The sequence below is a fragment of the Syngnathus acus genome, chromosome 1, assembly GCF_901709675.1.
Source record: "Syngnathus acus chromosome 1, fSynAcu1.2, whole genome shotgun sequence".
Taxonomy (NCBI): Eukaryota; Metazoa; Chordata; class Actinopteri; order Syngnathiformes; family Syngnathidae; genus Syngnathus; species Syngnathus acus.
In genome coordinates, this window is record NC_051087.1 from 15,880,607 (window position 1) to 15,897,820 (window position 17,214).

The 17,214-nt window shown below is 47.7% G+C and overlaps 1 long non-coding RNA gene across 1 annotated transcript; it reads left to right on the plus strand.

The window, feature by feature from the left end:
* Positions 1–3,875: 3,875 nt before the first annotated feature.
* LOC119125035 lies at positions 3,876–16,424 on the plus strand. Its single transcript, XR_005098413.1, has 4 exons — positions 3,876–3,903; positions 7,276–7,277; positions 12,270–12,277; positions 16,337–16,424. It is a non-coding gene; the product is annotated as an uncharacterized LOC119125035 (long non-coding RNA).
* The last annotated feature ends 790 nt before the right edge of the window (positions 16,425–17,214 follow it).

Below are 17,214 nucleotides of genomic sequence, written 5' to 3' on the forward strand. Positions count from 1 at the left end.
GAGACATAGACATTATTGATATGTGGTAATGACAAAGGTTTTTATTACTTTATGATCTGATATGTATTTCTGTGCACTTTGAAATAAATGTTTTTTGGTAAATTGCCTGAATACCTTAATGACCCTTAATGAACTGTTTAATGCATCCCTGATGTTTTTCTAAATCACGGACACTGCCAAAGGCGTCTAAGAATGTTCAGCACTTTTTTCTATGCACATTATATCTTATGTTTTGATTAATGCTTGATGTGACGTCGTATGTCGCCTAATGCTAGACGCCAGCTTTGGATTATTACAGAATGTTCTGGATAGAGGAAAATGTTTTGCCTAACAATGACAAGATATGGGTGGAAGAAGAAGAAGAGGAGCCAAACTGTGGAAATTATTATTTTTTCTTTTTTATAAAAAATTGTTGAAACATGCCAATGACTACAAAGTAGGATTGTCGCAAGAACCGATACTTCCGGTACCAACACGCAAAAAATACGTCTATCTACTTTTTTGTGGTACCGTCTGAACCGAATGTTTGACTTTTCACTCGGGGAACTGTCGTTTTTTGCCGGAACTGAAGGGGGCAGTATACGCATGCGAGCAGCACGGAGCAGCAGTCAGCGGCGCTGAAGAAGATTTTCGCTCATTCGTAACAATGGCTTCAGCAAGTGGGAGTGGAAGTCCAACACGCCGGCTTGTTGAGAAGCCAAGTCGATCAAAGAGTCGTGTGTGGAAATATTTTGCATTCGAGGCGGATGCAACCAGAGCAATTATAGAATCGAACAAGCCAACGTGCAAAAAATGCTCGAGAGTTTTCCACACCAAATGGCAAACACATTGACAAAGTGCGCAGACAAATGCTCAACTATGCAAAATTACGTTTGGGCACATGTTGAGGGGTGTGCGCAAGCCTTCTTGGCTATATATCAGTCTTGCTTGTTTTTATAGATGTGTGACTTAAAGGCTCCATGTCACTGTTGCTCCTTTATAATGTATAACGTTTACTATACGGTTTAAGCAGTTTTTAAAAAAACTGATTTTAATGAGCGGTTCGGTTCCTGTATCACCGATGCCAGAGTTTGGTCCGCATTTCCGGCAGTAAGTCGGATTCGTTCCCAGTGAGGGTTGGACTCCGCCAAGGCTGCCCTTTGTCACCGATTCTGTTCATAATTTTTATGGACAGAATTTCTAGGCGTTGAGGGTGTCCGGTTTGGGTACCTCAGCATCGCGTCTCTGCTTTTTGCAGACGACGTGGTGCTGTTGGCTTCTTCAGGCCGTGATCTCCAGCTCTCACTGGAGCGGTTCGCAGCCGAGTGTGAAGCGGTCGGGATGAGGGTCAGCACCTCCAAATCCGAGGCCATGGTCCTCGATCGGAAAAGGGTGGAATGCCCTCTCCGGATCGGGGATGAGATCCTGCCCCAAGTGGAGGAGTTTAAGTATCTTGGGGTCTTGTTCACGAGTGAGGGGAGGATGGAGCAGCGTCGGCAGTAATGCGGACTCTGTACCGGTCCGTCGTGGTAAAGAGAGAGCTGAGCCAAAAGGCAAAGCTCTCAATTTACCGGTCGATTTACGCTCCTACCCTCACCTATGGTCACGAGCTATGGGTAGTGACCGAAAGAACGAGATCCCAGATACAAGCGGCCGAAATGAGTTTTCTCCGCAGGATGTCCGGGCTCTCCCTTAGAGATAGGGTGAGAAGTTCGGTCATCCGGGAGAGACTCGGAGTAGAGTCGCTACTCCTCCACGTTGAGAGGAGCCAGATGAGGTGGCTCGGGCATCTCATCAGGATGCCTCCTGGACGCCTCCCTGGGGAGGTGTTCCGGGCATGTCCCACCGGTAGGAGACCCCGGGGACGACCCAGGACGCGCTGGAGAGACTATGTCTCTCAGCTGGCCTGGGAACGCCTTGGGATCCCCCGGGATGAGCTAGATGAAGTGGCTGGGGAGAGGGAAGTCTGGGAGTCCCTCCTGAAGCTGCTGCCCCCGCGACCCGACCCCGGATAAGCGGAAGAAGATGGATGGATGGATGGATTTTAAAAGTGGATTGTTTTTTACCGTGGTACCAATTTAGTATCAAGAATCGTGGAAAATCACAGGTATTTGTGCCTACTACTGAAATTCTGGTATCGTGACAACCCTATTACAAAGTTGCACAATCACCATTTCCTATTCAGTGGAGCCTCGGTTTTCGACCACAATCCGTTCCAGAAGTCTGTTCGAGAAGTGAATCGTTCAACTTCCGAATCATGTTTTCCCATCACAAATAATGGGAAAAAAAATTAATCCGTTCCAAGCCAAAAAAAAACCCCGCTTTTTTTAAAGCATTTTTTCATTATTTTACACCATAAACTGCATAAATAAGTGAGTAGGTAATGTATAAATAAATAATATAAATAATAAACTGAATTAATAGAGTATGCTAGGCTGGGGAATGTGAGGCCGTATCTGTAGCAACTCGCTTGTGTGTTTCATTCTAATAGTAAAAGATATATTTTTAAATTGTGAGGGGAAAAAAAGCACATCAAAACATTTTTTTTATTTTTACCAATGTAAGACAACATTTCAAAGATCATGTGAAAGAAAACAGCAAAAACGTTTTCTTAATTTCAAAAAACAAAAAAACTGCAGAAATTGTAATGAAAGATATATATATATATATATATGTACTGTATCAAAGTTCGTTTCGTGTGCAGCAAAAACATTTTCTTTCTTAATTTCAAAAAACCAAAACAAAAAAAAACTGCAGAAATTCTAATGAAAGATAACATACAGTATACGTACTATATCAAAGTTTGTGTGGAGCAAAAATAGCAAAAACATTTTCTTACGTACAGCATGTATTTTCACACAAAAAAAAAAGTTTATTGGTCCCCTCCCATAAAAACATCGGGAAACTCGTCTGTAGGTGTTGTCTCTCTCGCAAATCTCTTCAGTTGGGAAGACTCTTCCACTGGATGTTCTTTCCTTTTTGCAAAGAACCTATCAAGTGTAACTTGTTTCTGCCTTCTATTAAGAATGTAATAACGAACGGAGTCAGTTGGCATGCGGGTCCTCTCGGCTCATCTTGCGGGGTTCGACAACCGAAATTTCGTCCGACATCCGAAGCAAAAAATCTCGAATTTTTTGTTCGAATACCGATTTGTTCGAGAACTGGGACGTTCGAAAACCGAGGCTCCACTGTATTTTCCATTAGTTACAAAAACACTATCCCAATTGCAGAAGCACATTTCTCACATTTCCCTCAACATTTTATCCACATATGCTTATAGTTATTCATAATTACATAAATACCTAAATAACCGACAATAAAAGCTTCATTGATTATTAAGAATGCATCAAAAGGGCTATTTAATGCATTAAAATACAAACGTTTGAATTTTTTTTCCTTTATTTAGTGATCATGTACGGATGTCCTATCCTTTAGAGCAGGGGTGGCCAACCAGTCAGAGACTAAGAGCCACATTTTTTTACTGTGTACCGCAAAGAGCCACATCCCCCCCCCCCCCCCCCCCCGAATGGGTTTGCCCCTCCTCCTTTGCGGGATTTCACCTCATGCGCATGCGCGTTTGACGAAAATACCATATTGAACTCAAGCGAAGCGAACACGCACAAAAACAAACAAACAAACAAATAAACCCACAAATGTTGATATGAACGTAAAGGAGCCGCATGAAACCCGGCAAGGAGCCGCATGCGTCTCGCGAGCCGAACGTAAAGGAGCCGCATGAAACCCGGCAAAGAGCTGCATGCGGCTCGCGAGCCGCGGGTTGGCCACCCCTGCTTTAGAGCAGGGGTCACCAAGCTTTCTTAAACCGAGAGCTACTTCCTGGGAACTGATTAAGGGCTACCAGTTTGACACACACTTCTGAAATAGCCAATTTGCTCAATTTAGCTTTCACTATGTGTTATTATTGTCATTTCCAGTTCACGTGTGATTTTAACAAGAATAGCAAAAATACCGTCAAACATCGGTTTTCGACCACAATCCGTTCTAGAAGGCAGTTCGAGAAGCGAATCGGTCGAATTCCGAATCTATTTTTCCCATTACAAATAATGTAAAAAAATTTAGTCCGTTTACTAAAGACTAAAATTAACGCCTATTTTTTTTTTTTTAGCATTTTTTTCATTTGCACATTATTGTCCGGTCACTCAACTGCAGCGCACCGCCGAACGCGCAACCGTAACGCGTCGCCCACCGCGCAACTGCACCGCGCAACTGCACCGCGCTGCTCGCATTATTGTGACAGAGCCGTCGCTGAAATTTAGAAAATATCCTGATATGAAAGTCCTGATGTACTTTCCAAAATTTAAGCGGACCTCAGTGCGCAGGGAGCTTAATTTGGTCCGATCGCGCAACCGCAGCGCGCCGGGCGCTCACTGTCGCATTGCTTTTAGACCGTCTTTGTGTTTTAAGATGGCTTTACTGCTACCACTTGCTTTCTTTGGAGGCATTATTAGGGGGTTAATACAATCCTCAAAGTAACGAAAATACAATAACAACGGAGTCAGTCGGCATCTGGGCCGTGTGGTCGGGTTTTCTCGGGTCCTCCCGGCTCATCTCGCGAGGTTCGACCTCCGAATTTTGTTCGACAACCGAAGCAAAAAAATCTCGAATTCTTTTTGTTCGAATTCCGATTTGTTCGAGAACCGGGACGTTCGAAAACTGAGGTTTGACTGTAAAATAAATAGATGCAGCTCACTGACAAGTGCCGCTATTTGAGCTAATTTTAGAACAGTCCTGCGGGCGACTCATGCGGTCCTCACGGGCGACCTGGTGCCCGCGGGCAACGTGTTGGTGACCCCTGCTATAGAGGATATGCACTGACGTCACAGATCGGGGCGGCCATTTTTGTTTGGGTGGCAAAATGCCTCGTCCGCTGCCACTGGACTCGTGAGGATGGCGGCCTGGGTGGGTGTCATGAGTGATTATTTCGTCCAGTTGGACCAAGAAAGCCGCAAGAGATACATTGGAAAGTTGAAAAAATATAACATTCGTGTTGATCCGCTGTGGAAACCAAGTAAGAACGGCATCAGCTCAAGCGTAGCAGGAGCTGGGACAGCAAGCGCTTGGTCCTCTGATAAGGCGAATTTTCCGCCAGTAACATATCCAGACATTTACAACTATTTGATAGTTGTTTTTCAGACAAGCTTGATATAAAAAGTGATCATGTAGGGACGTCCTATCCTATAGAGCAGGGGTCACCAAACTACGGCCCGCGGGCCGGATACGGCCCACGGGACCGTTTAATCCGGCCCGCCAACCCTGAACAAATTGTATTATTAAACTTTTTTTTTTGGTCATTTTGCCTGCAATGACTGCGTTTCCCCAGTAGATGGGGAAGCGCTCGCCTGCGCATTTACTACCGGAAGCCGTGTCAGAAAGCTCGGTGCACACTCACAAGTGCGTGTACGACGTACACTGTACGTACTCAGTCGTACGGACATGGCGCACTCGCGCTCTATTTGTATCAGTCCCGAATTTAGAGCGTGGGCTGTGACGACAGCATTCTTGTAATTCGCGCGCTGAGCTTTCAGATGCAGTTTTGCGCTAAAGCCACCCACAAACCTTCCCCTGGAATCCTTCCATTAAAATGAGTCGCCCAAGGAAAAGCAAGGTGGACACAGTGCCGAGCGTTTAAAAGAGAGTGGCCAATTTGGCTCGACGTACGCGACGTGACGTTCAGCCACATGAACGTCAACATCAAACCGTCACAGATCGAGGTAAACGGACCAACACCTCGGATCTCGCCTAAGAATTGCCACAACAAATTTTACTCCAGACTATGACGCACTAGCAAACTTTAACAAAAAAGACAGCGGTGTCTACAAGCCTACTGGAACCTACAAAAGGATTATAAGGAAGGAACACAAGAACTTTAAGAGACTGCTCATATGTGTCAGAGAGATTCTGCTCTGACAACTGAGCTGAACTTCTATCTGTTAAGATTTTGCATGGCACAACAGAAAGTTAATGTTCCATGGCTTTTTTTTCTATGAGGAACCCAGAGAGAGTTATTTAGTTATTATTTATTTCCTGTTTTTTCTGTGAAGAACTCAGAGAGGGTTATTTAGTTATTATTTATTTCATTAATAGTGTTATTATTTGTTTCCTGACTTTTTTTCTGTAAAGAACCTGGAAAGGGTTATTAAATAACCGTTATTTGGTTATATGTGGCTTTCTGGAAAACAATAAATTTTTTAAGCTCCCCTACGATCGTCACACTTTTTCTGTTACAAACTGACACCGGCCCCCCATCAGAGAAGGGAAAAGTTATGTGGCCCTCACAGGAAAAAGTTTGGGGACCCCTGCTATAGAGGATATGCACTGACGTCACAGATCAGGGCGGCCATTTTTGTTTGGGTGGCAAAAAGCCTCGTCCGCTGTCACTGGACTCGTGAGGATGGCAGCCTGGGTGGGTGTCGTGAGTGATTATTTTGTCCAGTTGGACCAAGAAAGCCGCAAGAGATACATTGAAAAGTTGAAAAAATATAACATTTGTGTTGATCCGCTGTGGAAACCAAGTAAGAACGCCATCAGCTCAAGCGTAGCAGGAGCTGGGACAGCAAGCGCTTGGTCCTCTGATAAGGCGACTTTTCCGCCAGTATCATATCCAGACATTTACAACTATTCGATAGTTGTTTTTCAGACAAGCTTGATATAAAAATGGAAACTGGCGGATCCAGTTTGGTGTTTCAAGTGGGGCCGAACTGATCTTTGGGTGTATCCGCCTGTGGCTGTACCATGTATCCGCCAGTGACAATGGATGATTCTGACTTGTAATTGTAGATATATGAACAATCTAATTATTAGAAACTAGCAATTGGACAAACATACTGTAATGAAGCTGTGTAATTATGCATTCCTTAGGTCATGGCCGAGTAGCAGCAAGAAAAAGGGAATATCAAAGCAATAGCTCACAGATTCAAGATTCAAGAGTTTTTATTCGCCATGTTTGAGCGTGCCAAACAAGGAATTTGACTTCGGTAAATCACAGCCTCTATTCAACATTTAGGTGACTAACAACACTCAGGACATGTGAAAAATGGCAAATATTCTCAAACATCCCCTGATCTTAAACTCCCAAGAGGGCAAGGAAAAACTCAAAACTCCAGCTAGGGGAAATGATAAACCTTGAGACGAGACCACAGATGGGAGGGTCCCTCTTCCAGGATGACCAGGCTGCAATGGATGCAGAGAGGACACATAGTACAAACAGTGTAGACAATTCAAAAAAGGTGTGGAGAGCAGGATGTTATTGCACAGCAATGACTGAGACTCTAAGAGTGGTGAGAGCAACAGCCTGGGGGAAGAAGCTGTCTCTGTGTCTGCTGGTTTTGGCGTACAGAGCTCTATAACGCTGTCCGGAGGGGAGTAGTTCAAACAGACTGCAACCTGGGTGAGAAGGGATGAATGTTGACGTCAATAAAACAAAACTACGTACCTCCCACAAAGTGATCTGAGCAGAGGTAAGAATGGATCGTTGGCTTCCAAAGCTTGGAGCTGTTGCGGCCATGTTCCGCCCTACGAAGCGCCGCCGCCCAGCTATCCTTTCTGGTCTGGTCCGCAGGGAACCGATACAGCTTCTTGGTATCGCCTTTTTGGAAGCGATAGATAGGCACATCCATTCACCATGGTCAAAGTTGCACCGTAACAACTCTGCCACCGATAAAATGCGAAAAAAATGCCCCAGTACACGTATCTCTAAAGCTCAATCCAGCCTTGGCCCTATTAGCACCACCTAGCATCCACCGCTTTTTGCCACCCAAACAAACAGTCAGCCAGTCTGTGACGTCACGTGCATATCCTCTATTATCGTAAGCAGCATTATCATAACAGCCCTTACCAATCGCCGTCTCTGTCGTAGTTGCGTGTTTTCTAAATGTGTAACAGAAACAGACAAGTGGGACGACCAAATGCGACACACTGTTTATTGGAGAAATTAGGTGAGCAGACGTGACTTTCCAGTAACAAGACGGAGTCGTGGTCAGTGATCGGGCGTTCGGTCAGGGCTGGCGGCGTTCGGGCTTGGTCGTTGGATGGGCGCTTGGTCAGGGCTGGCGGCATTTGGGCTTGGTCGGTCAGTACACGGAAACAGGTCGGCAACTGGGAGTCGACAAGAGCGACAAGAGCAACAAGGCACAGAGCAAGAGCACGGAAGGGTAGCATACTGGGACGAACTGACAAGGTAGTGACTGCAGTGTGATGTTTAAATAGGACTGGTAAACAAGCAGAAACAGGTGTGGGTTAGGGTTAGAGTTAGGGTGTGTGGCTGTGACGCTGTGATCATGGTACAGTAATCCCTCGCTACATTGCGGTTTGTTTATCGCGGTTTCACTACATCGTGGATTTTTTTTCCAAAAATGTAAACGTCAAAATAAAACTTCGAAATTGAGGAATTATGGCACGAAACTTGCCCACACGGCAGCAGAAGGCAAGGAGTGCCCACACAATTGCAGTGCGTACACTTGTACCTTTTTATAAAAATATTTTTATAATAATAAGAGTTCTAAAAACACATTTACAGTGTTGTAACTTGTTATAGAGAAATTGTTATAATAATAAAAGAGTTCTAAAAGCATACAGTCAAACCTCGGTTTTTGACCACAATCCGTTCCAGAAGGCTGTTCGAGAAGTGAATCTGTCAGACTTGGTCAAGGAGAGGACTCGGATGCAGAGTGCCAACAAAAAAGGAATTTATTCTGACAGGTTGGAGTCAGCAAAAAAACAAAAGCGCCTCAAAAGAGGGAAAACACGGTGGCAAAAAACAAACACTGAAAAACACAGAGCTTAGGCTTGACAACAAAGGTCTCTTCACAAACTAGGTTCTCTAAAGCAGCGGTCCCCAACCACCGGGCCGCGGACCGGTACCGGTCCGTGGGTCACTTGGTACCGGGCCGCCAAGACGCACAGAAAAAAAGAATTTTTTTTTTTATCGTCGATCAATTAATTCAGGTCAAGACGCTCGTCCCGGTCACGTGACATGTTTCCCCAGTCGAGCCCGCAAAATTAGCAAAAATGAGTAAGGATTTATTTTGAAAAATATAAAAAAAATCTGGCGATTATTTCCTAATTACATCCGTCGGTGCATGTGTGTCTCTTGACAGGTTAATTCGGTCAAGACGTTCGTCCCGGTCACGTGTCACCCCAGTAGAGCCCGCGAAGCTAGCAAAAATGAGCAATGTTTGGAAAGCTTCTTCGGAAAGGGAAAAAAGCCCACTAAGGAGACGGAAGAAGAAGAGGCTACGACTTCTAAGAAAAGGAAAGCTGCATTTAAAAGAAAATTTCAGGAGTCCTACTTAAAATATGGATTTATCGCCACAGGTGTCTTTGACGCGCCAAGCCCAATACGCACAATATGTGGCGACAGGCTAGCTAACGAGGCAATGAAGCCTTCAAAACTGCTTCGGCACATGGAGACCAAGCATCCCGCATTAAAAGACAAACATTTGGAATTATTTTAAAGAACAGAAACGTGAACAAGAAGGACATTGTCTCCAATTACGCCTCGATGGGACCGGCTCGTTTCTGAGAAACAAGCTCAGTGCTCCCACTAATTCAACGTAATGGTGAGTTTTATTTTTATGTGGTTTGTATTTGTTTTTATGCCAGTCGTATCATTTTATTTCATCGTATTTATATATTTATTATAATTGTATTTATTTATTATAAATGTATTTATTTATATAAAGGCCGGTCCGCGAAAATATTTCTGACACGTAACCGGTCCGTGGCGCAAAAAAGGTTGGGGACCACTGCTCTAAAGGGTCTCTTTAACTCACGCGATCGGTGGTGCTCTGGACGGGACAAGACGCACTGGCACAAGACAAGGGGAAGACTCTGACTAAATACACACAGAAGGGTAAGGGCACAGGTGCAGACAATTAGGATCAAGGACACAGGTGCACACAATTGGGATCAGGGAATACAAGTAGACTGACGCACAGAGGAAGGACCCACGAACTGAAACGAGAGGAGAGTTATCAAAATAAAACAGGAAGTGACAATGCGACAAACGGGACAAGACAACAATAACCTACAAAACATGACGGCGTGACATGAATCGTTCGAATTCCGTATCTATTTTTCCCATTACAAATAATGGAAAAAGATTTAATTCGTTCCAAGACTTAAAAAAAACGCTTTTTAAAGCATTTTTTCATTTGCGCATTTTTGTCCGGTCGCGCAACTGCAGCGCACCGCCGAACGCACAACCGTAGCGCGCCGTCGACCGTGCAACTGCACCGTGCTGGTCGCATTATTGTGACAGAGCCGTCGCTGAAATTTAGAAGATATTTTTAAAGTCTTGATGTACTTTCCAAAACTTAAATGGACCTCAGTGCGCAGGGATCTTAATTTAGTCTGATCGCGCAACCGCAGCGCGCCGGGCGCTCACTGTCGCATTGCTTTAAGAGCGTCTTTGTGTTTTAGGATAGCTTTACTGCTCCCACTTGCTTTATTTAGAGGCATGATTAGGGGTAAATACAATCCTCAAAGTAACGAAAATACAATAACAACGAACGGAGTCAGTCGGCATCGGGGCCGCGCGGTCGGGTTTTCTCAGGTCCTCTTGGCTCATCTCGCGAGGTTCGACCTCCGAATTTTTGTTTGACAACCGAAGCAAAATAATCTCGAATTTTTCGTTTGAATTCCGATTTGTTCGAGAACCGGGACGTTCGAAAACCGAGGTTTGACTGTATTTACAGCATGTACACTTGTACCTTGTTGTAAAAAATATATCATAATAAAAGATGTTCAATAAACATATTTACAGTATGTGTTAAGAATTGTCCATGTTATTTATGTTATTCAGTCGTGCTTTGATTTGAGGTAGGGTGATTTATTTTGAAGGCCGTTTTCAAGCGATACCACTTCCTGTTTTACGTTCGTGTACATACTATGTCGGTTACAGTGGTACAGGAGTCATTGACGATGTAAGTGGGTCTCCTAACAAGAGAAATGAGTGATCACATGTGTCTAACCTTTAGGACAATGTAGTATTGCTCCAAATGTTCGTTTACATTTTAGAGGTCTGTTTTCGCGTGTTAGCACGATCGCGAATTAGCATCTTTCTGCTAACTCGTTAGCCTGCCCAGTACTTCTTGTTAACATGTTACACGCACACATGTGTTTTATACTATTAATGTATTATTTACACGTTTGAAGCAATTATTTAATGTTCTAATAATAAAATATGCACTTAAATGGTTTTATATACATTTATTCACACGCACACACATTCACACGTTTGGCACGCTCAAACATGGCGAATAAAAACTCTTGAATCTTGAATCTTATTGACACAAAAATGAGGGTGACCGTATTTCGCGAATTTCACTTATTGCGGGTGGTTTCTGGAACCAATTATCTTATATATCTATATTACTGTATCCATGGTGATGGAATGACAGAGAATATTGGCTGGTGACAGGTGGCACGGCAGGTGACAGAATTGCCCCCCCCCCCCACCCCACCAAGCAGGGCAGGGGAGGAAATAGTAACGGATCAAAACACCGTAGCAGATCAGTACTCCGCGGTGGCATCTGAGTCTCTGACGTCCGGAGCCATACAGGAGTCGGCAGCGCAGAAACCCCTGATACAGTAGACAGAAGAAGTTGTGAGGTGACGTGCGGCCGGACGTAGCGGCCGTCCCGGACCCCCTGGGGCATCCCTGCTTGCGGGCGGGCTAATCCGGACGACGAATTTGGTGTGAGCAGCGACGGAACTCTGCGATGAGTGCCGGGTCCAGGATCCACCCAACCGGCACCCAAGCGCGAGCCGAGTCAGCGTACCCCTCCCAGCCCACCAAGTACTGGAGCCCCCTGCCACACCGGCGGTAACGGAGCAGTCTGCAAACTGTGTACACCGGATCTCTGTCAATGAGCCGGGGAGGCGGGGGAGCCGGCGCCGTAACCAGTTACTTTCGAGGACGGGCCGCATTTGTGACTCGTGGAAAGTGGGGTGTACCCTCATGGACTCTAGAAGATGAAGCTGAGGGATTGATCTCCTTGTGGACTGGGTACATACCAACAAACCACGGAGCCAATTTGCATGACTTCACCCAAAGGGGAAGGTCCCTAGCTGACAGCCACACCTTGTGGCCGACCCGGAGTGGTGGCGCTGGGGTCTGATGTTTGTTCGCCTGGAAGGCGTAGCTGGTGACAGCACGAAGGAGGCTGGCGCGGGCCCGACGCGGGCACCGTAAACGCAGTGAAATGGTGACAGGCCTGTGTCTCGGATGTCTTCCCCCATCGTTGGCCACCAGAAGCGTTGAGCCACAGAACATTTGGTGTGAGCAATTCCAGGGTGGCAGGTGAGGTGGGAGGCCCATTGCAGGATGGGCGCGTGCAGATTATTGGGGACAAACAGGTCTGGGAAAGCGCTTGGGCTGGACTCATCCTGAGTGACCGACCTTACTCGCTCTTTAATGTCCCAGGAGACGGCTGCGACCACCATTGACTCCGGGAGTATTGTTGCCGCCGCCTCCCAAAGATGCTCGTCTCCTTGTGCCAACCTCGACAGGGCGTCCGACTTGGCGATACAGGACCCCGGTCTGTAAGACGAGGAGAAGTTGAACCGACTGAAAAACAAGGACCACCTAGCCTGACGGGAATTCAGCCTCTTAGCAGAGTGGATTGCGGTGGTCGGGCCACACAATGAACGGTGTGCCCTCCAGCCAATGGTGCCATTCTTCTAGGGCAGTGGTTCCCAAAGTGGGCGGTACCGCCCCCCTGGGGGCGGTGGAAAGATCTGGGGGGGCGGTGAGGAAGAAAGGGGCGGTAGGGGGGCGGTAGGGGGGCGGCAGTCGATTTGTACACAACACGCCGCTCTGGCCCAGTCAGATCCGACAGCATAGACTACAAAAGCAAAAGTTCAGGTTTGTAATTTCAAGCTTGTAATGTTCAGAATTTTATCTTATAATAAAAACCGCATTCTGGCGGTCAACATCATCTTGAGTTCAAGTCAACATGAAATTGGGGACTCGCCAGAACGCGCCGTGTTGTGTTGTGTTGAGTTGGTTAGGGCAGTGGTCCCCAACCACCGGGCCGCGGACCGGTACCGGTCCGTGGGTCACTTGGTACCGGGCCGCCAAGCCGCACAGAATTTTTTTTTTATCGACGATCAATTAATTCAGGTCAAGACACTCGTCCCGGTCACGTGACATGTTTCCCCAGTCGAGCCCGCAAAGCTAATATGTGGCGACAGGCTAACTAACCAGGCAGTGAAGCATTCAAAACTGCTTCAACACATGGAGACCAAGCATCCTGCAATAAAAGACAAACCTTAAATCACTTCGGGTGTCATTGTCTCCGATTACGTCTAGATGGGACCGGCTCGTTTCTGAGAAACAAACTCAGTGCTCCCACTAATTCAACGTAATGGTAATGATATTATAAATGTATTATTTATTTATTTATATAAATGTATTATTTATTTATATAAATGCCGGTCCTTGGGGGGGGGGCGCTAGGAATTCACTGGGAAGCCAAAGGGGGCGCCAGCCTGCAAAAGTTTGGGAACCACTGTTCTAGGGCTAGCTTCACAGCGAGAAGCTCGCGGTTACCAATGTCATAGTTCCTCTCCGCTGCTGATAGTCGGCGTGAAAAAAACGTGTGGGGTGAAGTTTATCATCTGGCCTGGAACGTTGTGAGAGGACGGCCCCTACGCCCACGTCCGACGCATTGACTTTGACAATGAACTGTCGTTCACGCAAGTGAAGCGTGTTGTTAGCTCAGCGGACGCCTTGTCGGTGGCTGGACTCTAATGATAGTGGGCGGAGGTGCGGGTGAGGGCGGTGAGCTCGCCGATCCGCAGCTTCCGAGCGAGGTTGATGTCCATAATGTTGGCTCCGGAGTCCACCAACGCGGACAGATCGTGGACTTCATTATTAATCAGCAGACATGCTGGCAATAATGTCTTGCGGTCGGTGGGAATGGGGACCGTGTTCGAACACACGCGGATCTCTCCGACCCCGCCTGAGTGCCTTCTATTTCTTGGACACCCAGCCGCTCGGTGCCCCTCGCCTCCAGAATAGAGGCAGAGGCTGGCGTGCAGTCGCCGCTGGTGCTCCTCAGCAGGGAGGGAAGACCAACCGATCTCCATCGGCTCTGCTCGGTCCGGCCAATCTGCTCGAGGACGACCCTGAGCGGTCCGGTCGCCCAGCCTCTGGGTTCTGTCCCGAACCCACGCGGAGTGACGTCGAGTCGCTCCTTTCGCCACCGCTGGATGCGGCGATCGATGCGTGTCATCAGCCCCATGGCTTCATTTAGCGACACGGGAAACTCGCATGACATGAGCTCGTCTCTCAGATAGGCATCCATACTCTCTTAAAAAATATCAACTACCAAGAACGGGCTCCACGACCTCCAACTGACAGCAATGGGGAAGTTCAGGGCATGTTCCGCCAGTGGACGACCTCCCTTTCGGATCCGGAGCTGCTCCCGCGATGCCTCGACGACGGAGGAGCTGACATCGAAGACTTTGACCATTTCCCGAGCGAATGCCTCAAAGGAAGCGTAGGCGGTTGTTTGGCGGTCGAACTCGGACATCCCCCATAGGAGGGCCTTACCGGTAAGGTGCGCGATGGTAAATCCCACCTTGGCTCCTTCTGAGGCAAATGTCTGAGGCTGGAGCGCAAACTGAATCTAGCAACTCTGGATTGGCAGACTGGGGTGGTAGTCCCCCTTTTTTAAGAAGGGGGACCGGAGGGTGTGTTCCTTCTACAGAGGAATCACACTCCTCAGCCTCCCTGGTAAGATCTATTCAGGGGTGCTGGAGAGGAGGGTCCGTCGGGAGGTCAAATCTCGGATTCAGGAGGAGCAGTGTGGTTTTCGTCCTGGCAGTGGAACAGTGGACCAGCTCTATACACTCGGCAGGATCCTCGAGGGGGCATGGGAGTTCGCTCAACCAGTCCACATGTGTATTGTGGACTTGGAAAATGCGTTCGATCATGTCCCTCGGGAAGTTCTGCGGAAGGTGTTTCGGGAGTACGGGGTGCCGAACCAACTGATAAGGGCGGTTCGGTCCCTGTATCATCGATGCCAGAGGTTGGTCCGCATTTCTGGCAGTAAATCAGGTTCGTTCCCAGTGAGGGTTGAACTCTGCCAAGGCTGCCCTTTGTCACCGATTCTGTTCGTAACTTTTATGGACAGAATTTCGAAGCGCAGCAGAGGTGTTGAGGGTGTTGAGTCAGCATTGCATCTCTGCTTTTTGCAGACGACGTGGTGCTGTTGGCTTCTTCAAGCCGTGATCTCCAGCTCTCACTGGAGCGGTTCGCAGCAGAGTGTGAAGCGGTCGGGATGAGGATCAGCACCTCCAAATCTGAGTCCATGGTACTCAGTCGGAAAAGGGTGGAATGCCCTCTCCGGATCGGGGATGAGATTCTGCCCCAAGTGGAGGAGTTCAAGTATCTTGGGGTCTTGTTCACGAGCGAGGGCAGGATGGAGCGTGAGATTGACAGGCAGATCGGTGCAGCGTTGGCTCTAATGCGGACTCTGTACCGGCCCGTCGCGGTGAAGAAAGAGCTGAGCCAAAAAGTAAAGCTCTCAATTTACCGGTCGATCTACATTCCTACTCTCACCTATGGTCACGAGCTATGGGTCGTGACCGAAAGAACAAGATCCCGGATACAAGCGGCCAAAATGAGTTTCCTCCGCAGGGTGTCCGGGCTCTCCCTTAGGGATAGGGTGAGAAGCTCGGTCATTGGGGAGAGACTCGGAGTAGAGCCGCTGCTCCTCCACATTGAGAGGAGCCAGATGAAGTGGCTCAGGCATCTCACCAGGATGCCCCCTGGATGCCTCCCTGGGGGGGTGTTCCAGGCATGTCCCACCGACAGGAGACCCCGTGGACGACCCAGGACGCGCTGGAGATACTATGTCTCTCAGCTGGCCTGGGAACGCCTTGGGATCCCCCGGGATGAGCTGGACGAAGTGGCTGAAGCTTGCTGTAAGCCTCCAATTCTATCAATGGAAGCAAATGCATGCAAGAGTACAGGGGTGCAGGGGCACCTGGTGTTTTTTTCTTTTTTCTAACAATTTTATTTAATTTTTACATTTTACATACAGCCCTGCTGGCAACCGGTTCAGGGTGTCTCCCGCCTACTGCCGATGACTGCTGGGATAGGCTCCAGCACGCCGTGGGGACAAGTGGTATAGAGGATGGATGGATGGATGGATGGATGGATGGGCGGACGGACGGACGGACGGACGGACGGACGGACGGATGGATGGATGGACGGACGGATGGATGGATGGATGGATTTTACATAGTCAAGAGGTTCAGGTTAGTGCCCTCTCTTTTGTCTTGCAATCAGGTCACTGATTGATTTGACGGCTGCGTGTGGACCAAGGCGGAAGTAATCTGGGGAGAGGACGCTGGCGCTGATTGTTCGCCGCTTCTCCACCAGAATTAGTTTAGTTTTAGTGTTTTTATTTATTTATTTTTTTTAGCCATTATTAAAGTTTAGTTTTTAGCTTCTAGTTTTAGTGTGCAGTGCGCCTGGACCGCGGCGAACCGCGGCGAACATCCACAGAGCCGGCTGCCTACTACTTTCATTCCAGAACTACACGATCTACTCACTACCCTCTGTACCTCCACTTCCTCTAATCTAATCATATTACCGTAATTTTCGGACTATAAGTCGCGGTTTTTTTCATAGTTTGGGTGGGGGGGCGACTTATACTCAGGAGCGACTTATATGTGGTTTTTTTCAAAGATTTTCAAAAAAAAAAGAAAAAAAAAAAAAAGAAACCGCGATAAACGAACCGCAATGTAGCAAGGGATTACTGTAATTTGAATTTCAAGTGACGTCAGCAGCGCGACGTCGCGGTCAGCAGCGCGACTCAGCAGCGCGACGTCAGCAGCGCGACGTCAGCAGCGCGACGCGGCGTTGTTTACATAAAGGACAAAGATTGACTCGACGGAGCTCTCTTTCACTTCCGTGGATTGAAGTCGGGGGCCGGCGCTCGGCCGGGTGGCTGTCCAGGGACGGTGGATGGGGCTCGGACAATGCTTTTACGCACGCCCGGTCCTACTCTACCGAGCTGTCTTTCAGCTCCGTGGATGGAAGTCGAGGGCTGGCGCTCAGCCGGGTGGCTGTCCGGGGACGGTGGATGGGGCTCGGTCATGGCTTTTACGCACGCCCGGTCCTATTGTATGGAGCTCTCTTCCACTTCCGTGGCTGGAAGTCCACGCCGCCACACGCCTGGAAGTTTGTTTTGTTAAATA